At 39.6% G+C, this 18,881-nt stretch overlaps 1 protein-coding gene across 1 annotated transcript in view; it reads left to right on the top strand.

The window, feature by feature from the left end:
• LOC124619508 (sodium-dependent noradrenaline transporter-like) overlaps positions 1-18,881 on the top strand; it is a 403,071-nt gene that overhangs the window by 341,296 nt on the left and 42,894 nt on the right. The gene's annotated exons all lie outside the window — the stretch shown is intronic.

Raw genomic sequence — 18,881 nt, 5'->3', positions numbered from 1 at the left:
AAGTTGTTAGTACAGTATCTTATGCTAAACAATTAAGTTTTCTTGTTATTACATTGTGTGTGCTCTTACCTTAATCAAATAACAGCTGAGCGGCATAAAATTTAGAGTTTTCATTTATGTCTCATTTTGTAGTGTTGTAGAAGTTGGCAACCATAGTGCCAACGGACAAGGTGTCCCTTGCTGGCAGCTACTAGAGTGCACACGAAATGAGTTGGTGCGTATCTGCCACCGCAACAGCGTCCAAGAAAAGGATGAAGAACTAGCTAGCTTCGCTTATAAATGGTAACAGTGCCCATATAGCACCAAAAAAGAGCGGTAGATGAAATCAGAAGTGTTTTTAATCCTGTCTGGAAAGTTCAGAATGCGACATAATTTGGTTTAAGTGTCACTGGTGAACTGAACATGGTAATCAGAAGTCATAGTGTCAGGAAATTTCAGGTGAAACTTAGAGAATGTCGCACGTAGAGTTCCTGATCGTATGTAGTTTTAGGGGTAAGTCTCAGCTGAACCGCTAGATAATGGCAGACTCAAATGATCGGAGTGGGTGGTAGTTACAATAAATTCTAAATGCCCAATTCATTATCAGAGTCGTGAGGTTAATGTCGTAACTCTCCCGACTACAAACAGGCCCGAATTTTTCTATTTACTGAACGTAGATAAGTCATGAGACCAGTATAGTATCACTGACTATGGGTGTCAATTGGATTGCCAACAAACAGAAAGATATTTCCGCGTAGAGTGACGAACAGATTACCTGAGCAAAAAAGTCAAAAATACGTCTCTGGACTGGGAATAGTGAGTATATACGTCCCAAATTAAAGAATTTTGTAGAACTGACAGGTACGTGCCGAGCTAAGTTATGAGGAATGGGAAAGACCCGCCATAATGTAACAGCCATGAAGCAAAGCCCCCCATGAACCATGGACCTTGCCGTTGGTGGGGAGGCTTGCGTGCCTCAGCGATACAGATAGCCGTACCGTAGGTGCAACCACAACGGAGGGGTATCTGTTGAGAGGCCAGACAAACGTGTGGTTCCTGAAGAGGGGCAGCAGCCTTTTCAGTAGTTGCAAGGGCAACAGTCTGGATGATTGACTGATCTGGCCTTGTAACAATAACCAAAACGGCCTTGCTGTGCTGGTACTGCGAACGGCTGAAAGCAAGGGGAAACTACAGCCGTAATTTTTCCCGAGGGCATGCAGCTTTACTGTATGATTACATGATGATGGCGTCCTCTTGGGTAAAATATTCCGGAGGTAAAATAGTCCCCCATTCGGATCTCCGGGCGGGGACTACTCAAGAGGATGTCGTTATCAGGAGAAAGAAAACTGGCGTTCTACGGATCGGAGCGTGGAATGTCAGATCCCTTAATCGGGCAAGTAGGTTAGAAAATTTAAAAAGGGAAATGGATAGGTTGAAGTTAGATATAGTGGGAATTAGTGAAGTTCGGTGGCAGGAGGAACAAGACTTCTGGTCAGGTGACTACAGGGTTATAAACACAAAATCAAATAGGGGGAATGCAGGAGTAGGTTTAATAATGAATAGGAAAATAGGAATGCGGGTAAGCTACTACAAACAGCATAGTGAACGCATTATTGTGGCCAAGATAGATACGAAGCCCACACCTACTACAGTAGTACAAGTTTATATGCCAACTAGCTCTGTAGATGACGAAGAAATTGAAGAAATGTATGACGAAATAAAAGAAATTATTCAGATTGTGAAGGGAGGCGAAAATTTAATAGTCATGGGTGACTGGAATTCGAGTGTAGGAAAAGGGAGAGAAGGAAACATAGTAGGTGAATATGGATTGGGGGACAGAAATGAAAGAGGAAGCCGCCTGGTAGAATTTTGCACAGAGCACAACATAATCATAACTAACACTTGGTTTAAGAATCATGAAAGAAGGTTGTATACATGGAAGAACCCTGGAGATACTAAAAGGTATCAGATAGATTATATAATGGTAAGACAGAGATTTAGGAACCAGGTTTTAAATTGTAAGACATTTCCAGGGGCAGATGTGGACTCTGACCACAATCTATTGGTTATGACCTGTAGATTAAAACTGAAGAAACTGCAAAAAGGTGGGAATTTAAGGAGATGGGACCTGGATAAACTAAAAGAACCAGAGGTTGTACAGAGATTCAGGGAGAGCATAAGGAAGCAATTGACAGGAATGGGGGAAATAAATACAGTAGAAGAAGAATGGGTAGCTTTGAGGGATGAAGTAGTGAAGGCAGCAGAGGATCAAGTAGGTAAAAAGACGAGGGCTAGTAGAAATCCTTGGGTAACAGAAGAAATACTGAATTTAATTGATGAAAGGAGAAAATATAAAAATGCAATAAATGAAACAGGCAAAAAGGAATACAAATGTCTCAAAAATGAGATCGACAGGAAGTGCAAAATGGCTAAGCAGGGATGGCTAGAGGACAAATGTAAGGATGTAGAAGCCTATCTCACTAGGGGTAAGATAGATACCGCCTACAGGAAAATTAAAGAGACCTTTGGAGATAAAAGAACGACTTGTATGAATATCAAGAGCTCAGATGGAAACCCAGTTCTAAGCAAAGAAGGGAAAGCAGAAAGGTGGAAGGAGTATATAGAGGGTCTATACAAGGGCGATGTACTTGAGGACAATACTATGGAAATGGAAGAGGATGTAGATGAAGATGAAATGGGAGGTACGATACTGCGTGAAGAGTTTGACAGAGCACTGAAAGACCTGAGTCGAAACAAGGCCCCCGGAGTAGACAATATTCCATTGGAACTACTGACAGCCTTGGGAGAGCCAGTCCTGACAAAACTCTACCATCTGGTGAGCAAGATGTATGAAACAGGCGAAATATCCTCAGACTTCAAGAAGAATATAATAATTCCAATCCCAAAGAAAGCAGGTGTTGACAGATGTGAAAATTACCGAACTATCAGCTTAATAAGTCACAGCTGCAAAATACTAACACGAATTCTTTACAGACGAATGGAAAAACTAGTAGAAGCCAACCTCGGGGAAGATCAGTTTGGATTCCGTAGAAACACTGGAACACGTGAGGCAATACTGACCTTACGACTTATCTTAGAAGAAAGATTAAGAAAAGGCAAACCTACGTTTCTAGCATTTGTAGACTTAGAGAAAGCTTTTGACAATGTTGACTGGAATACTCTCTTTCAAATTCTAAAGGTGGCAGGGGTAAAATACAGGGAGCAAAAGGCTATTTACAATTTGTACAGAAACCAGATGGCAGTTATAAGAGTCGAGGGACATGAAAGGGAAGCAGTGGTTGGGAAGGGAGTAAGACAGGGTTGTAGCCTCTCCCCGATGTTGTTCAATCTGTATATTGAGCAAGCAGTAAAGGAAACAAATGAAAAATTCGGAGTAGGTATTAAAATTTATGGAGAAGAAATAAAAACTTTGAGGTTCGCCGATGACGTTGTAATTCTGTCAGAGACAGCAAAGGTCTTGGAAGAGCAGTTGAATGGAATGGACAGTGTCTTGAAAGGAGGATATAAGATGAACATCAACAAAAGCAAAACAAGGATAATGGAATGTAGTCTAATTAAGTCGGGTGATGCTGAGGGAATTAGATTAGGAAATGAGGCACTTAAAGTAGTAAAGGAGTTTTGCTATTTGGGGAGCAAAATAACTGATGATGGTCGAAGTAGAGAGGATATAAAATGTAGGCTGGCAATGGCAAGGAAAGCGTTTCTGAAGAAGAGAAATTTGTTAACATCCAGTATTGATTTAAGTGTCAGGAAGTCATTTCTGAAAGTATTCGTATGGAGTGTAGCCATGTATGGAAGTGAAACATGGACGATAAATAGTTTGGGCAAGAAGAGAATAGAAGCTTTCGAAATGTGGTGCTACAGAAGAATGCTGAAGATTAGATGGGTAGATCACATAACTAATGAGGAAGTATTGAATAGGATTGGGGAGAAGAGAAGTTTGTGGCACAACTTGACCAGAAGAAGGGATCGGTTGGTAGGACATGTTCTGAGGCATCAAGGGATCACCTAGTTAGTATTGGAGGGCAGCGTGGAGGGTAAAAATCGTAGAGGGAGACCAAGAGATGAATACACTAAGCAGATTCAGAAGGATGTAGGTTGCAGTAGGTACTGGGAGATGAAAAAGCTTGCACAGGATAGAGTAGCATGGAGAGCTGCATCAAACCAGTCTCAGGACTGAAGACCACAACAACAACAACATGAAGCAAAGAGAACTTCATCTCAGATTTAAGCGCAGCCAGCGCCTCATGACAAACATGAGCTGATCGACACCAAAAAGAATGCATGGAGAATTGTGCGTCATGCATTTGATAATTTCAAAAGTAAAGTGCTATATACTGGTCTGGAAAATAGATTTGGTCTTATTTTAAATTCAGTGAACGGTTTAACACCATCCATTTAGTCACTCCGTGACCACGCTGGATCAGAAATGGCTGATGATGGAGAGAACATCGAAATACTTAATTTCATTTCTCGAAATTGTTTCACAGAGGAAGCTCTTTCTACAGATGCTCCTTTCAATTGTAATGCAGACACCAAAAAGACAGATATCGAAATAAGTGACAGCAGGACAGAAAATCAACTAGAATCGCTGTACAGAGGGAACACAACTGAATCGGACAGAATATATGTGCATTTCTACATAGTGTATGCGAAAGAATTTGTTCCTTTTATACCAGCAATCTTCGTCGTTGGAGGAACGAAGTGTTCCAAGTGCTTAATGAAGTCCGCAGATCATTCCCTTTTTCAAGAAGTCAGAAGACAGTAGATGCTGGCACCCAGATTGATGCTGTGTTCCTTGACTCACGGAAGGAGTTTGTTACAGTACCACACTATCACATGATTACCAAAATAAGAGCATACAGTATATCAGACCATCTTTGAAATTGGATTGAAGAGTTCCTAGTTAACAGAACCCAGTACGATATGTTGCTGTTAACAGGGAGAAATTATCGGATGTAACAGTAATTATAGGCATACACAAAGTGTGTGTTATCGTACCATTTCTATTCATAGTAAAGAGCATCCGTCCAAAAAGTTCTGAGACTTGTTTTGTTCCTGATGTATAAACTACATCAGTACAGTAACTATGGCGGTAGCTTGAACTAACAACTGTAAACAATAGATCTGTATTTGACCAGTCAGATGTGAGCAGGCAGTGTTAAAAGGTGGATGTGTGGCCGGAGTGTGTCAATGTTGTCATGTCACAAATCGCAGTGGAGCAATAACTCTAACCCAAGTGAGTACAAAGTTTGTCCCACACACCTTGACTCCGAAAGCAAAATGACGACTTGATTGAAATGCAAAACTAGGACAATAATTTTCTGGAAAAAGTCATCATGGGTGATGAAAGTTGATGTTATCAATGCAAATATACCACAAAATGACGAACTGTAGACATTCGCGTAAAGGACCAACACTTTGATAACATAATCGAAGTTCAGGCTATTGTGACTTGCAAGTTAAACATCACCCAAGAGAAACCTTTTTATGACAGTTCCACACGGTGGTATGAATGTTCTGTGTGTTGCACTCAAGTACGGAGACACTGTATAGAACACGTGAATCATTGAAACCACCATTTTAACTTTTATCTGTTACTTTATTAATCCAATCTCTAAACTTTATGGCCTGTTGGGGGAATAAAAATGATGTAGCAGATAACTTTGGAAGCCCCATTAGGCCATTCATGTTACTACAATAAATGGTAGATTACTACTAAATTGCACATTACTGACAGTAATAGCATAGCAACATACATACTCTCTTACGTGAAAATTGTATACATCTAGTACACTATCTTCATCAGCCTTTTTTTAGTAAGCAGAAAAACATCATGGATTACCTTATCCGACTCCAGTGGCAGAGGTTACAAGACATCACCATATGGTTTACTGTCAAAATTCTGCAATTGTGCGTTTCTGAGAGAATCAGTCAATGTATTGCTTCCTCTAACATATAGCTCATGAAAAGATCATGTCAGCATCTGAACAAGGCTTGACAATACCATGAACTGTCTCTGTCAACATGAATGTAGATTATACGAGCTGACAGTAGCTCAACAACAAGCCAGAAACTTAATTTTGGAAGAGGGAATAAAACTTGACATTGGAGTCACAACCTGCAGGGGAGCATAGTATCTGAACACTACATGGAAATGAAGCATGGAGATGAATGCAAACTCGATGAACGTGAAAACTGTCATTAGTACATGGAAAACTGAGCACAGTGTGAGGTGAGGGACTGGTCCATGGTAGTTGAAGTCATCTTAAGAACTGATGGGCCAGACAGATAAACACGGAGCCAGTGGCTCTTCCTACGCCATGCTTCATGTGCACACTCCATGACAGTGTTCTGTACTATTCCACTTCGATAACCGTCCACATCCATCTCCGTGTCCAGTGGACAACTAAAATTGTGAAAGTAAAATTAGGGAGATTTGAGTTCAAATTTAGGCTTAGCAATATTCGTCCTTCCTGCGTTGCTCTCTGACTGAAACAGGAAAGGGGTGAATTGACATAAAGTATCATGCGCCACACACACTTAGGTGACTGTCAGAGTACAGATATAGGTCTTTACAATTACTTTGTACCAGTTTTTCGCATGCATGTTTCAGAGGACTTACAAGAGCACATTTTTGTGGCATGGAAAAAAAATGTTGGATATTAGTCACAAAGGTGACAATGTTCATAAAAGGAGCAAGAAAACATAGTTAATTACATTTTTCTTTTACATAACCTTTGAACAAGATACTGCCCTCTGCTTACATTTATAACATCGTCTCATTTGTCAAGTCATACCTGTTAAACAATGACTGCACATTAAAATTCAATGGAGATATTCATAATTATGCAACAAGGCAGCAGTCTGACCTACATATGATTCGGTCCAGAACTACCCGCTACCAAAAAAGTGTTTTAAATGCTGGGATACAAATGTATAATAATTTACCAAATGAAATCAAAGCAACAAAGAACCCAAGAGCCTTCACACATAAGTTAAAAAAATATCTCTTGGACCAATGCTTTTATGCAGTTGATCTTTTTTTTTTTTTTTTTTTTTTTTTTTTTTTTTTTTTTTTTTTTTTTTTTTTTTGAAAGGGGGTTAAAATTGTAAACAGTTTTATATAATAAATGTTCAATTGGGTCTGAAAATTAGGCCTATATACTGTGCATGTCCATGAAATATACTGGATTATTTTACTATTACATTTGTATTGACTGTTTGTATTTTACTATACAACATTTGTATTTACTGTTTTGTTCAAGATAGATCATTTCCTCATCACAAAATAATGTAAAATCAATTATTAAAAATTAGTTGCAAATATGTTCTCTTGACCTGTCCAATATCATATGTACAACCATACAATTCTGTGATTTGTATTGGCTGTTTTGTTTAAGATAGATAATTTCCTCGCATCAAAATAATGTAAAAATCAGTTTGTAAAAATTACTTGTAAATATGCTCTCTTGACCAGTCCAATATCATATGTACAACTGTACAATACTATGATTGCCTGGATCAATAAAATACAATACAATACAACAAGCAGATACTTTCTTCCTGAAAGCTATAGAAGTGGATTAACATAACAGTAGTTAAATCAGAAATTTGAACAGAACTAATAAAATTTTATTGAAGTGAAAAACGTGAAAATACTTACAAAAAAATGTTCAAATGGCTCTGAGCACTATGGGACTTAACTGCTGAGGTCATCAGTCACCTAGAACTTAGAACTACTTAAACCTAACTAACCTAAGGTCATCACACACATCCATGCCCGAGACAGGATTCGAACCTGCGACCATAGTGGTCGCGCAGTTCCACGCTGTAGCGCCTAGAACCGCTCAGCCACTCTGGCCAGCAAAAATACTTACATTTTTTGACAAACTTATTAATCACCTCATGAGAAATCAGCACCTTGATCTCAGAAAGAAGATAGAACTTGCAGATAGCCCCCTGCCACAACAGGAGTCATGGACCTGTGCCTGCCCGGGTGTTCCTGCTGTTAATTTCCAAAACCATCCATCGATCCAGATTTAGCTTTTGCATTATTTCCTTATGTAATGGTACTGGGTCTGCCAAGTCAATTTTACGATAATAATGTGATAGTGCTGTACCTCACTGAGGTATGTAGGGTAGCAACGAGCATCACTGACACCAGTACTGGCCAGGAAGACTGCTTCTGTCCCAGAACAGCATGTACGGGAACTGTGGGTTGCATTCCGCCAGTACTGTGGCCAACATAGAACCATTCAGTGTCAACATTCTTTATCCTGTACGAGAGGCCAATGTTTGTGTCCCAGCGGCTGCTTGGTCCTTGGGGTAGTGACATCGTATTTCAGCATAACAGCAGCAGCGCAGGTGGCCACACGGTGGTTTGCGTATCAGGCTACCACAGAAAAATAGCAATGGCTAGTGAAATGGCCTTGCTGACACGAGGATGACATTAACCCAACAGTTAGCAAGCTTATTCTGAACTACTTGCACCTCCAAACAGCAGATACCTGGCGCTGAATCCAAAACCCTTGGAGTAGATTGGTGTGTCAGACAATGACATCCTAGAAGTGTCCTTCACTGTACAGCACTAGCTCAAGACACAGAACCATCAGGTCTAGCTGGCAGCTCATAGACCAGTGGCTAAGCTGATGGTGCAGCTTGGTGAGGTTGAAGCTCCTCGTCCCCACATTGGACCATCAGCTGGCAAGGAGACTGTCACAGCATCGACTACAGTTGGCAAGCCAGGAAGAAATGCAGCTCATGGCAGAGCACAGAGCATTTATAGTCACTCTTGCCAACTATGTCGTGACAGGCACCCACCTGCCATCAGGTTGTTGCAGAAGCACAGCACTGTGTCACAGCATGTGGAAGCCCAGCCCACTGCTATGGCAGACTGTGGATTGCAGAATGCTAAGCCAGTGTTATTTTAGCACCTAGTAGCAGAATTTCATAGACAACTGGCCAGCTCAGACCCTCAGCTGCTTGCAAAGTCTGACGCTCAGCTGGTGCCACAACCCTTAAGTTACTTAAAGCAAATGCCAAGGTGAATCCTTGGAAAAGGACAGTTCATTTCCTACCACATTCTTCTTTACTCTGAGGTTGTGTCCCATCTCTAATGATCTCATCATCGAGCCTGATCTTCATTTTCTTCTACTATCGCAACTTAAGATGCCATCAAAAATCTTCCTGGTTTGAACACCAAACACAGTGTTTCTCTTTTATTCCTTCTATAATTTCTCTTGAAAAAATTTGTTTGCTTCAAATTAATAACTATACTGTCTGACAAAAACTGAAGCACCCAGAAGGGTAGGAGCAAATTAAATGAAACTTCACATTGTGAAAGAGTATGTGATGTTATTTCAGTGATAACAAAATTGAATCAAATTTACAAAAGAACTGGGCAGTATGGGACCACTTATCAATATGACATTGCACCCCTTCTAATGTGGATGCATGCATTGAATCATTTGGTAACGGTGTCCTAAAGCTGTTATATCCTCTCGTGAGGTAAGATGGCCCACAGCTCTTGTAACTGGTCCTGGATATCGGCACCGGGATGGCGCTGACATCCAAACTGGTACCACACATGTTCTAGCAGGGTCAGATCTGGGCCATGGGAGTACCGCAACATCATGCAGACAGTTCATAGAGACTTGTGTCATGTGTGCATGGGAATTATCCTTCTGAAATATGGCACCACCATACTGTTACATGAGAGGATGTCTGTGACATACCACTGTGCTATCAGAGTTCCCTCAATCACTACCAGCTGTGTCATGAAGTCATACTCAATTTCTCTGTGCACTGTGCCACCAGGAGCAACATCACTGTGCTTCTCCAAAATATTGGATGTATAGTCTCTCTCCAGATCACCACCATACTTCCCAACAATGGTCATCCAGGATAGTGTGAAACAGCAATTCAGCTCTGAACACAATACAATGCCATTCTTCATCGATGCATTCATCGCAGTCATGGCACCCCTCCAAACACAGCTATTTGTGTTGTGGTGTTAACGGCAGCCTATGTGTGGGACGGTAGTTCTCTAGCCAGGTTGCTGCTAGTCTCTGATCACTTGCGCAGAATGTCACAAAATGTTGCAGTGAGTCCATTACTTTTCTCAGATGGCAGGCACAAAACTGAAGGGGTTATGATGTGTTTGGTGCACAGTACGATGACCATTTCTTGTGATGGTTGAATGTGGTCGACTGGAACTTTGACGACAAATATTCCTGTGCTTAGTTTCCCATGCAGTCCAATATTGGCCCATAGTCATATCCAAATGTCCTACAAATCCTAGTCAACTGGAGATCCACAGTGAGGCCCCCTTCAAATTCTGTCATGTGCTGTGCTGTCTCAGACATGCAGCATCTCCTTGTCCCTCACAGCATTCACTCAACATCTCACACTGGGCCTTGCACCCTAACATGTCCTGGTAACAGCACTGACCAAGAAACCATTCTTTTTCACTTTGGTGACCATTATACAACAGCAGAAAATGTCATCTCTAACCATTTACATACCCACTGATAGTGTGCATATGTACAAAGTTACATTGACATCCGACCATGTCTTCTGAATGATTCACTTTTTTGTCATGCGGTGTATGGTACATTCATGTAATTCAATCATAAACAGTGAGCATGATGAAAGTTATGAACTTATACCAAGTGAAAATCGTTATCTAGAAGAATGGTGGTGTGCATCTAAGACAAACTGAGGGATGACAGGACAACGCGTAACTCACCAGTTTTGTACATCTCATAAGTCTCAGAGAATATCTTCTTTGACTAGCTTCTTCTCAGTGATTATTATAAACTTTAAACAACTTGACATGACTGTCCACAATCCAGTTGAGATGGACTTTAACTTCATTTATATTTATTGTTTATAAACACTTCATAGGACCAGCTTGCTTGTCATGAACTGTTCCAATTTATCATCAGGGTCAGTAAGCCACATTAGCCTAGCAAACATTATAACAAGTGGCATAACAAATAAATAAGTTGTCTTAAATAGAAGTTTATGTATTTACTCCTGGGCACAGACTGACTGATACTTAACATAACAGCATAAAGACTGATGGACATAAAAGTTTCTGTAATAAGTTACAGACAATGTCTGAGTAAATGGACTTTCACATTTTGACTGTCAGTCACTGATTGACTGATATGTAACATTATAGTTTTCAGGCTGATTACAAAATGCATACTGACTGGCTTTGTGCACTGCATCTCTATATAGATGTGCCTGTTATTAAAGTGACAAAATAGTAAAATACTAACCTATTACATTTTAGATATTAAAAAGAAAAAGTAAAATGTACAAAAATAAATTAGTAAGTGAAGTTATCCTGATTAACCATTAAAAATCAAAGAAGACCAAAAAGTTCGTAAAGCGTGTAGTGGGGTCAGGATGGCCCTGAGTGTTGTTGACCTTGTTATAGGCCACAATGTTGGTGCAGGACTGAAGAGAGGGCAGCAAATACAATGAACCCACTCCTCAGCTGTTGAGGAATCATATAGTAAGTGAGAATAACAAGTTTATTTTACAGAATGCATACAGCAGCTGATGGCATTGTCTCAATTGTGTGTGATGTCTTCAGGCAGCCAAGCCCATGTCCGCACAACACTGGTGGTGTGCTGGTTGTGCATGGATGTTAGCAGTTGCAGTCACTTGCATCAGCAACCTTATGGTAAAAGCAGTGTCAGTGGCTGATGTAAAGCATAAGGAGTGGATGGGCCAAACGACAACAGCCAGTGACAGTAGGTCAGGAGCATGGTACTCTGGTGTGGTCAGTGAACCAAGTACCTGTGGGCTGCATCCTGGAGTCAAATGAAGTTAGCTGGCAGTAGCTTCCCAGCTTGAAGGCACCAGTTTAACTCCCAGCAGCATTGACATTAGATGTAGCTCATAGACCCACTGCTTTCAGAGGCACCATCTAGTAGTAGTTGAGGCTGGATGACTCTCGTCATGGCAGTGACTGGCATGGAGTACTTCTCAGGATAGGTTGTGGTCAACGACAGGTACTGAGCAGCCATAGAAAGTGGTATTTACGGACACTCAACCCTTTTCTGTTACAATTTGATGTCACTTTTGATCGTGTAAACTGTGGAAACAGTGCAGTGCCAGGCCCAGGTGTGGTGTAATCCAAGTCACTATTGTGGAAGTCTGGCCCTCATACCATGCCCCAACATCAGCAGCAGGGCTAAACATGTGCTAACCTGCTCACTCTTGTGTGTGAATGCAGACTTTACTCATATCACCTCAGCAAATTTACAGCTTTTGGCAGCAGAATGTGGTGGCAGCTTTCTGACTTCCCTAGCTGCAAGTTATGACTGCCAGTTTGGAAAGGAAGAGGCTTAGTGTGTCACATCCATATTTAGATGTGATAAAATAGTGAAACTGTAACCTACAACAGTTTAGATAAATCAAGCAATGGAAAGTCCAGGATGAAATGTAACAATATTATGAAAAGGAAAGTTACTACTCACCATAGAATGGAGATAGATGACACACACACACACACACACACACACACACACACACACACACACATGACTGCAGCCTCTGGCAGCTGAAGCCACACTGATTGTGCCCAAAGAAAGTGGTATTTATGGACACATTCAGTGTGGCTTCAGCTGCCAGAGGCTGCAGTCATTTATTTTATTTATTTTTTTATTTGTTTATTTGGTCCTGTTGATTACATATTATACAGCCAGTGTACAAGTAATATAAGACAAGTCAATTGATGCAATTACAGTAGTACATTAACATTTATACATCACATTGCACAGTCATTGGTTTATTTTACAAGAACAATTACTTGCATGCAGCATTAAAGCCTGCATTATGCCAAAAACATTTTAACTGATTGTTTAAAATAGTAGACTAAGTGACAGTGCATATTTTTATGCTACTGACATATATAAGCAAGTAAATTTTCTCCATGGTCATGGTTTGAATGAATACAAGTTTTAACTGCATTCCTTAAGAAGAGGTTTAAGTGAATGCTCAAGAGAGTGGGATACATGGGAGTTCACATTTTCTCGTAATGACATAGATAAATTTACATTTTATCACCACAATTTCAGTTAAACTAAAAGTAACAGCATCACACTTTATCTTTAAGGGAGTGCTTTTCTTAGGCAGTTTCCCCCACTCTTGTACATCATAACTCTAAGTATCCATTCATTTTAGAGAAAGTTTGTTTGATGAGGAATAATTTTAGTTTTTTTTTTTTTTTTTTTTTTTTTTTTTTTTTTTTTTTTTTAACCTTTACATTATTTATTTCGTTTTTTATATTGATGGGGAGCTTATTGAAGACCTTTATACCTGACTCAGTAACTCCCCTATGTACTTTAGTGAGAGTTGCAGAGCCTTGATGAAAATTTTTCACCTGTCTTGTGTCATAGTTGTGGATGTCACAATTTTTCTGAAACAGTTCCCTGTTGTTGGCTACAAATAACATCAGTGAGTATATATACTGACCTGTGATGGTAAGTATCCTGAGAGATCCGAAGAGACCTCTGCACGATATCCCATTAGGGTCCCCACATATTAGCCTCACTGCTCGTTTTTGTATTCTGAAGACTTTTTCAACACTTGAAGCATTTCTCCAGAAGATTATGCCATAAGAGAGAACAGAATGGAAATATGCAAAATATGACAACAACATTATTTCTCTGTCCACTAACTGATGGAGAGCTCTTAGTGCAAAGCATGATGAGCTAAGTTTCTTGACCAGCTGATCAATTTGTTCTTTCCATCTTAGGTGACTGTCTATCTGGATACCTAGGAATTTTGTATGTGTGGTTTCATTAATTTTGTGACTGTTAACATGTATTTCAGGAGCTTTATTTGTTTTATTTTTTGTTGTTAATTGTGATTGGTAGATCATTAATGTAGATCAGGAAAATTAATGGCCCAAGAATTGAGCCCTGTGTGAGTTGTGTTCGTGTGTGTGCGCGTGTCTATTTTCAACAAAGGCCTTGTTGGCTGAAATCGTATACTGTGACAGTCTTTTTGTTGTGCCTATCTGTGACTCAGCATCTTTGCTATATGATGAGTAGCAACTTTCCTTTTCATGATATTGTTACATTTTAGATAAAGACAGAAAAAGGAAAATATAAAAAAAATAAAAGAGGCAGCAAATTTATCTTGAACTATTAATAGCCCAGTCAACAAAGGCCAAAAATGGTCAAATGAGGAAAAAAAAATTCATGAAGTCCCAACTTTTTTACGGTGCTAATAGGGAGGGCCATGAAAAATATATTAAAAATTCTTCCCAGTGGCAGGTAAGTGGGGTCATGGGCGATGATTAAGGGTGCATTTTTGCATTTTCTGGGAATATCTTGAGAACTACAGCCTCTAGCAAAAACATTTCATAGTACAAAACTAAACTAAAGCAGGCCTACAGATCTCCATTAAAAACTACAGTCTGTGGCAAACATCAAGGCAGCTCCTAGATGTATGATGACAGAAAGATGGAAAATTCAAAAGGTGGAGAGATTTAAATAGCTGGGAGAATGGATAGCAACTGGGCTGACAGAAAAGGAACCAATTGAAGCACCAATAAACAAAATGAAGTTAGCACATGAACTAACTGTAAATGTCTGCAATAAGAAGAATATTTCAGTGAATACAAAACTGAAGCATTTCCAGACAGTGATTCACCCTGAAGCCTTACATGCAACAGAAACTCTTAACCTAGTAAGAACTGGAGTACTTAAGAGACTAGAAGTGGTGAAACAAAAGGTTCTCAGGATCATATTGAGACCTAGAAGAGCATTCGGGAGGACGACGGTTCAATCCCGCGTCCGGCCATCCTGATTTAGGTTTTCCGTGATTTCCCTAAATCGCTCCAGGCAAATGCCGGGATGGTTCCTTTCAAAGGGCACGGCCGACTTCCTTCCCCGTCCTTCCCTAATCCGATGAGACCGATGACCTCACCGTCTGGTCTCCTTCCCCGAAACAACCAACCAACCTAGAAGAGCAGAACGTGGTGAATTTAGAAGATGAGTGAAGCAAGTAAGAACTATATACCAAGATAGAGAGAATCTCAGACATCATCAGAAAAGGAAGGAGTGTTTTCTTTGGAGAAATCCTTAGAATTGATCAGGGGAGATTAAGTCAGCAAATAATATCAAAGTATGCTGGATATAAGAGGTACAATGGGATCTGGAAGTGCCTTCTCATTTGTTCTGATCTTTTTTGTCATTCATCATCTGTAAATATCCTTTTCATTTAATTTTGTTTGTCTATTTTTGGTTAAAATCTTATTTTTATGTTTTTCAGTTTCTTTAAATTTTCATATTTGTTTTAATGGTATAAAATTAGGTTTATTGTTAAATGTCTGTGCTTCACCTAAGTGCAGTAGAGCTGTATTAATCCTTTCACGGGCTGTGGGAGATATAGTTCACACCAATGGTATTCGTTTACTGCATTCATGGAAATACATGTTCCCACTTCCATACGCTCCTGGCCCCTAGTGGTAGTCTGCTGCACTAATTCTGGTTTCTGTTTGTTGCTAAACATAGCTTTTAGTGCTGTGGGAAGTATATGTCCCACCAAATAATGGTGTTCCCAGGGTTCTTGGGAAGTATGCTTACCACCAAAAGTCGTTTCTGAAAGGGGCTCAGGAAATATATATACCACAATGTCTTTTGTGGTCCTTGGGAAGCATACTTACCACAAATGTCGAGGTACCACAATGCTTCTGGGAGTACGTCTTACCACCGCTGTATTTGCCTGACATCTTGTGGTAGTACACTGTACGTGTATGAAAACTGCTACAACAATCAGTTTGTGTGGATTGCGGGATCACTACTGTTGTCAGAAGAGTTTGCTTCACTTCTCAAGTATATGTCTGTATCACTATTATCAGCTCATAGCTTTACTGTTTTCACATTGTGGTAAGTAAATTTTAATATTGGTGGCAAATATAATTGGAATATCATATTATCACTTATTGTTCACCTCACAATCTTTCTTTGCTTTTCATAGCAAAAATGTCAAAGAAGCATGCCTATACTAAGAAATACACACCAGGAGAAGCATTGGAGTTGCTATTTTCGCTACCTAGCCATCCTGAGGATCCTGAAATAGAATGTGATGAAGCATCAGAAGATGAATTTGTTTCAGACGTTGATCCGTGTTTGGTTCCACAACCTAATATCAATAACAGTGCAAACAATTCTTGCTCCATGGATGTCGATATTTCTAGTGACAGTACCATAGGTGCAGGAGAGCCATTGGCAGAAGAGGAATGGTCCAATGACACGGCTGTTTTCGACTTTCTTCGCGTTGGTACAAAAGGAGAACCAGTTGTCAACCACCCATTGACAAAACACAGCACTGAGAGAGACTACTTCCTTTTTTTATTTACCAATGAGATGCTGGAGTATGTGGTTCAGCAGACAAATCTGTATGCAGAGCAACAGAAACAAAAACGGCAATCTGGTCAGACTAAGTGAGTCAACAAATAACTGGACAAATTTATCTGTAGAGGAGTTACAGGCCTGGATGGGTGTGGTTGTGTTGCCAAGTGTAGTGCACTACTGGAGTTCAGAACCTGCCTTAGGTCAGCCTTACATATCGAAACCTATGACATGCAAACCTTTCAAAAAGATTTGTGAAACTATTCACATAAATGGCAACAGGCTGAATTCTCCAAGAGGGCATCCAAACCACAATAAACTTCACAAGGTCAGACCTCTTATAACCTCTCTGAACAACACAATTCATAGGTTATTAAGGTATTGCCTGTGGATGAAAGCATGTTACCTTTCAAGGGACAGTCTTAGCTCAAACAGTATATGCCTCTCAAGCCAGAAAAACGAGGATACAAGGTATGGTGTTTAGCAGATTAAAAGACTGGCTATGTCATAAAATTTGATATTTACACAGGAAAATCAAATGATGGATGTACAGAAAATTTTCTGGGAGAGCGTGTAGTCATTAGCCTCACCCAAGACCTGAAATATAGTAACAGTTTAGTAGCGTTTGACAACTTCTTCACCACAGTGAATCTAATGCAAAAGCTTTTGAGCAATAGAATCTACTCTATAGGGACTGTCAGAGCAAACTGGAAAGGGCTTCCTTCAATGATGAAAGATAAATGTACCTTGGAAAGAGGAGAATTTCAGTTTTAATGCAAACGTGGCATTGCAGCTATAAAATGGATGGACAACAAATCTGTCACTATTTTGACAACTTCAGACAATCCTAGAGACACCACACTTGTCTCAAGAAAGAATAAGGATAGCACAGCCAGCATGGTTATGTGTCCCACAGCTGTGGCAACATACAATATCATAATTGGAGGTGTAGATCACTTTGATCAACTTAGAGAACATTATGCAGTAGGTCGACATTCTCGTAAGTGGTGGCATCGGATTCTCTATTTCCTATTAGACATGGCAGTTGTAAGTGCCTTTATATTGTACAAAACTAATAAAGGACAAGAGGAATATGGTGATCAATTGAACTTTCAATTACGACTCACAAAACAATTGACAGATGGCTTTATATCCCGCACAAAAAAGGACGTCCAGTGACCATTCTAACCAAGAAGAACACCGTACCAGATCATGTTCAACTGGCAAAAGTAGGCGATCATATGCCTGTTTTAGAAACAACCTACAGATGGTGCCGAAAGTGTTCAACAAAAGCTTGTGACAAGAGAACAAAATATGTATGCTGCTCCTGCAACGTACCCCTGTGTATCAAACCATGCTTCCATCAGTTTCATGGTTCCAAAATAAAAAGAAAATGTAACAATCATTTGAACATTTTGTTGAAAAAGAATTATTACTTGTAAATCAATCATTTGAACAGTTTGTTGAAAAAGAATTATTACCTGTAAATTTGTAATGTGAATGTTTTTGAAATAAAGTAAAATAAAAAGAAATCACTATCTTCTTAAAAAAATTTTACATGTAGTGCCAACATGTTACAGCTTATAAAATGGAAATGGGATATCTTCTTCCCACCAAAGTGTAAAGCTCACAAGTGGGAAATCGGTTTACCACTGAAAATGTAAGGTTTAAAAAAGTGCTGTGGTGATATATTTACCACCATAATTTATAGACCTAAATCACAAAAATAAAATTATCAAAAAATAAAATATAATAAATTGATCACAATTCTAATTTGATGCAAAAAAAAATTAGCTTCGCTGGGTCGCCACAAAAAATGCGGCCGTTAAAGGGTTAAGGGATAAATTATGTTCTAGGTATGTGATGAGTTGCAGGGGGAAGTAGTGGAGGGTATAAAGATGAGGGAAGGCCAGTCACCAGAATGTGGTCCGGCAGTTCCCTCATTTTTGTGTGTGTAAACTGAAAAGTAAGCAGATTGAGTTCCTACTCTCTTGACCCCAATACATCACAAGAAGCAACTACACACTGTTTCACAAGGTTATATTTGTACCGACACATCTGCAGTGTATCTTTAAATCACTATTGATGCAGTGCACAGACACTGCTGAGGGAGAGTTTATTTCCACAAAATCACTAATAGTACATGGGATACTTAAGTCAGTTACTAATAAAACCAATGCAAGAAACCAATAAGTACAGAATCTACGTAAATTTCCACACATTGTTCTCCTAGATGGGAAATTGATTTTTAGCCATCATGTATGGCAGTTGCAGTGCTCTTCTGTGTAAGGCTACTTCCCCACCAAAAGTACTGCTAGCTCTTCAGTTTATAGACATTTCTAGACAGATATACGTCCCTGACATTTCCTGTCCAGTTCTCTTGTTTGAATATACAGAATAACTTATCTATTGCTTGTGTTTATATAGTGGAGTTATATTCAGTTTATTGTCCTTATTTGTGGTTATTAAATGAATTTTAATCCAAATTAGGTTCCTTTA

This window comes from Schistocerca americana, chromosome 6 (genome assembly GCF_021461395.2).
Source record: "Schistocerca americana isolate TAMUIC-IGC-003095 chromosome 6, iqSchAmer2.1, whole genome shotgun sequence".
NCBI lineage: Eukaryota > Metazoa > Arthropoda > Insecta > Orthoptera > Acrididae > Schistocerca > Schistocerca americana.
Note: the sequence above shows the minus strand (reverse complement) of the source record. Positions and strands in the feature narration are given on the sequence as shown.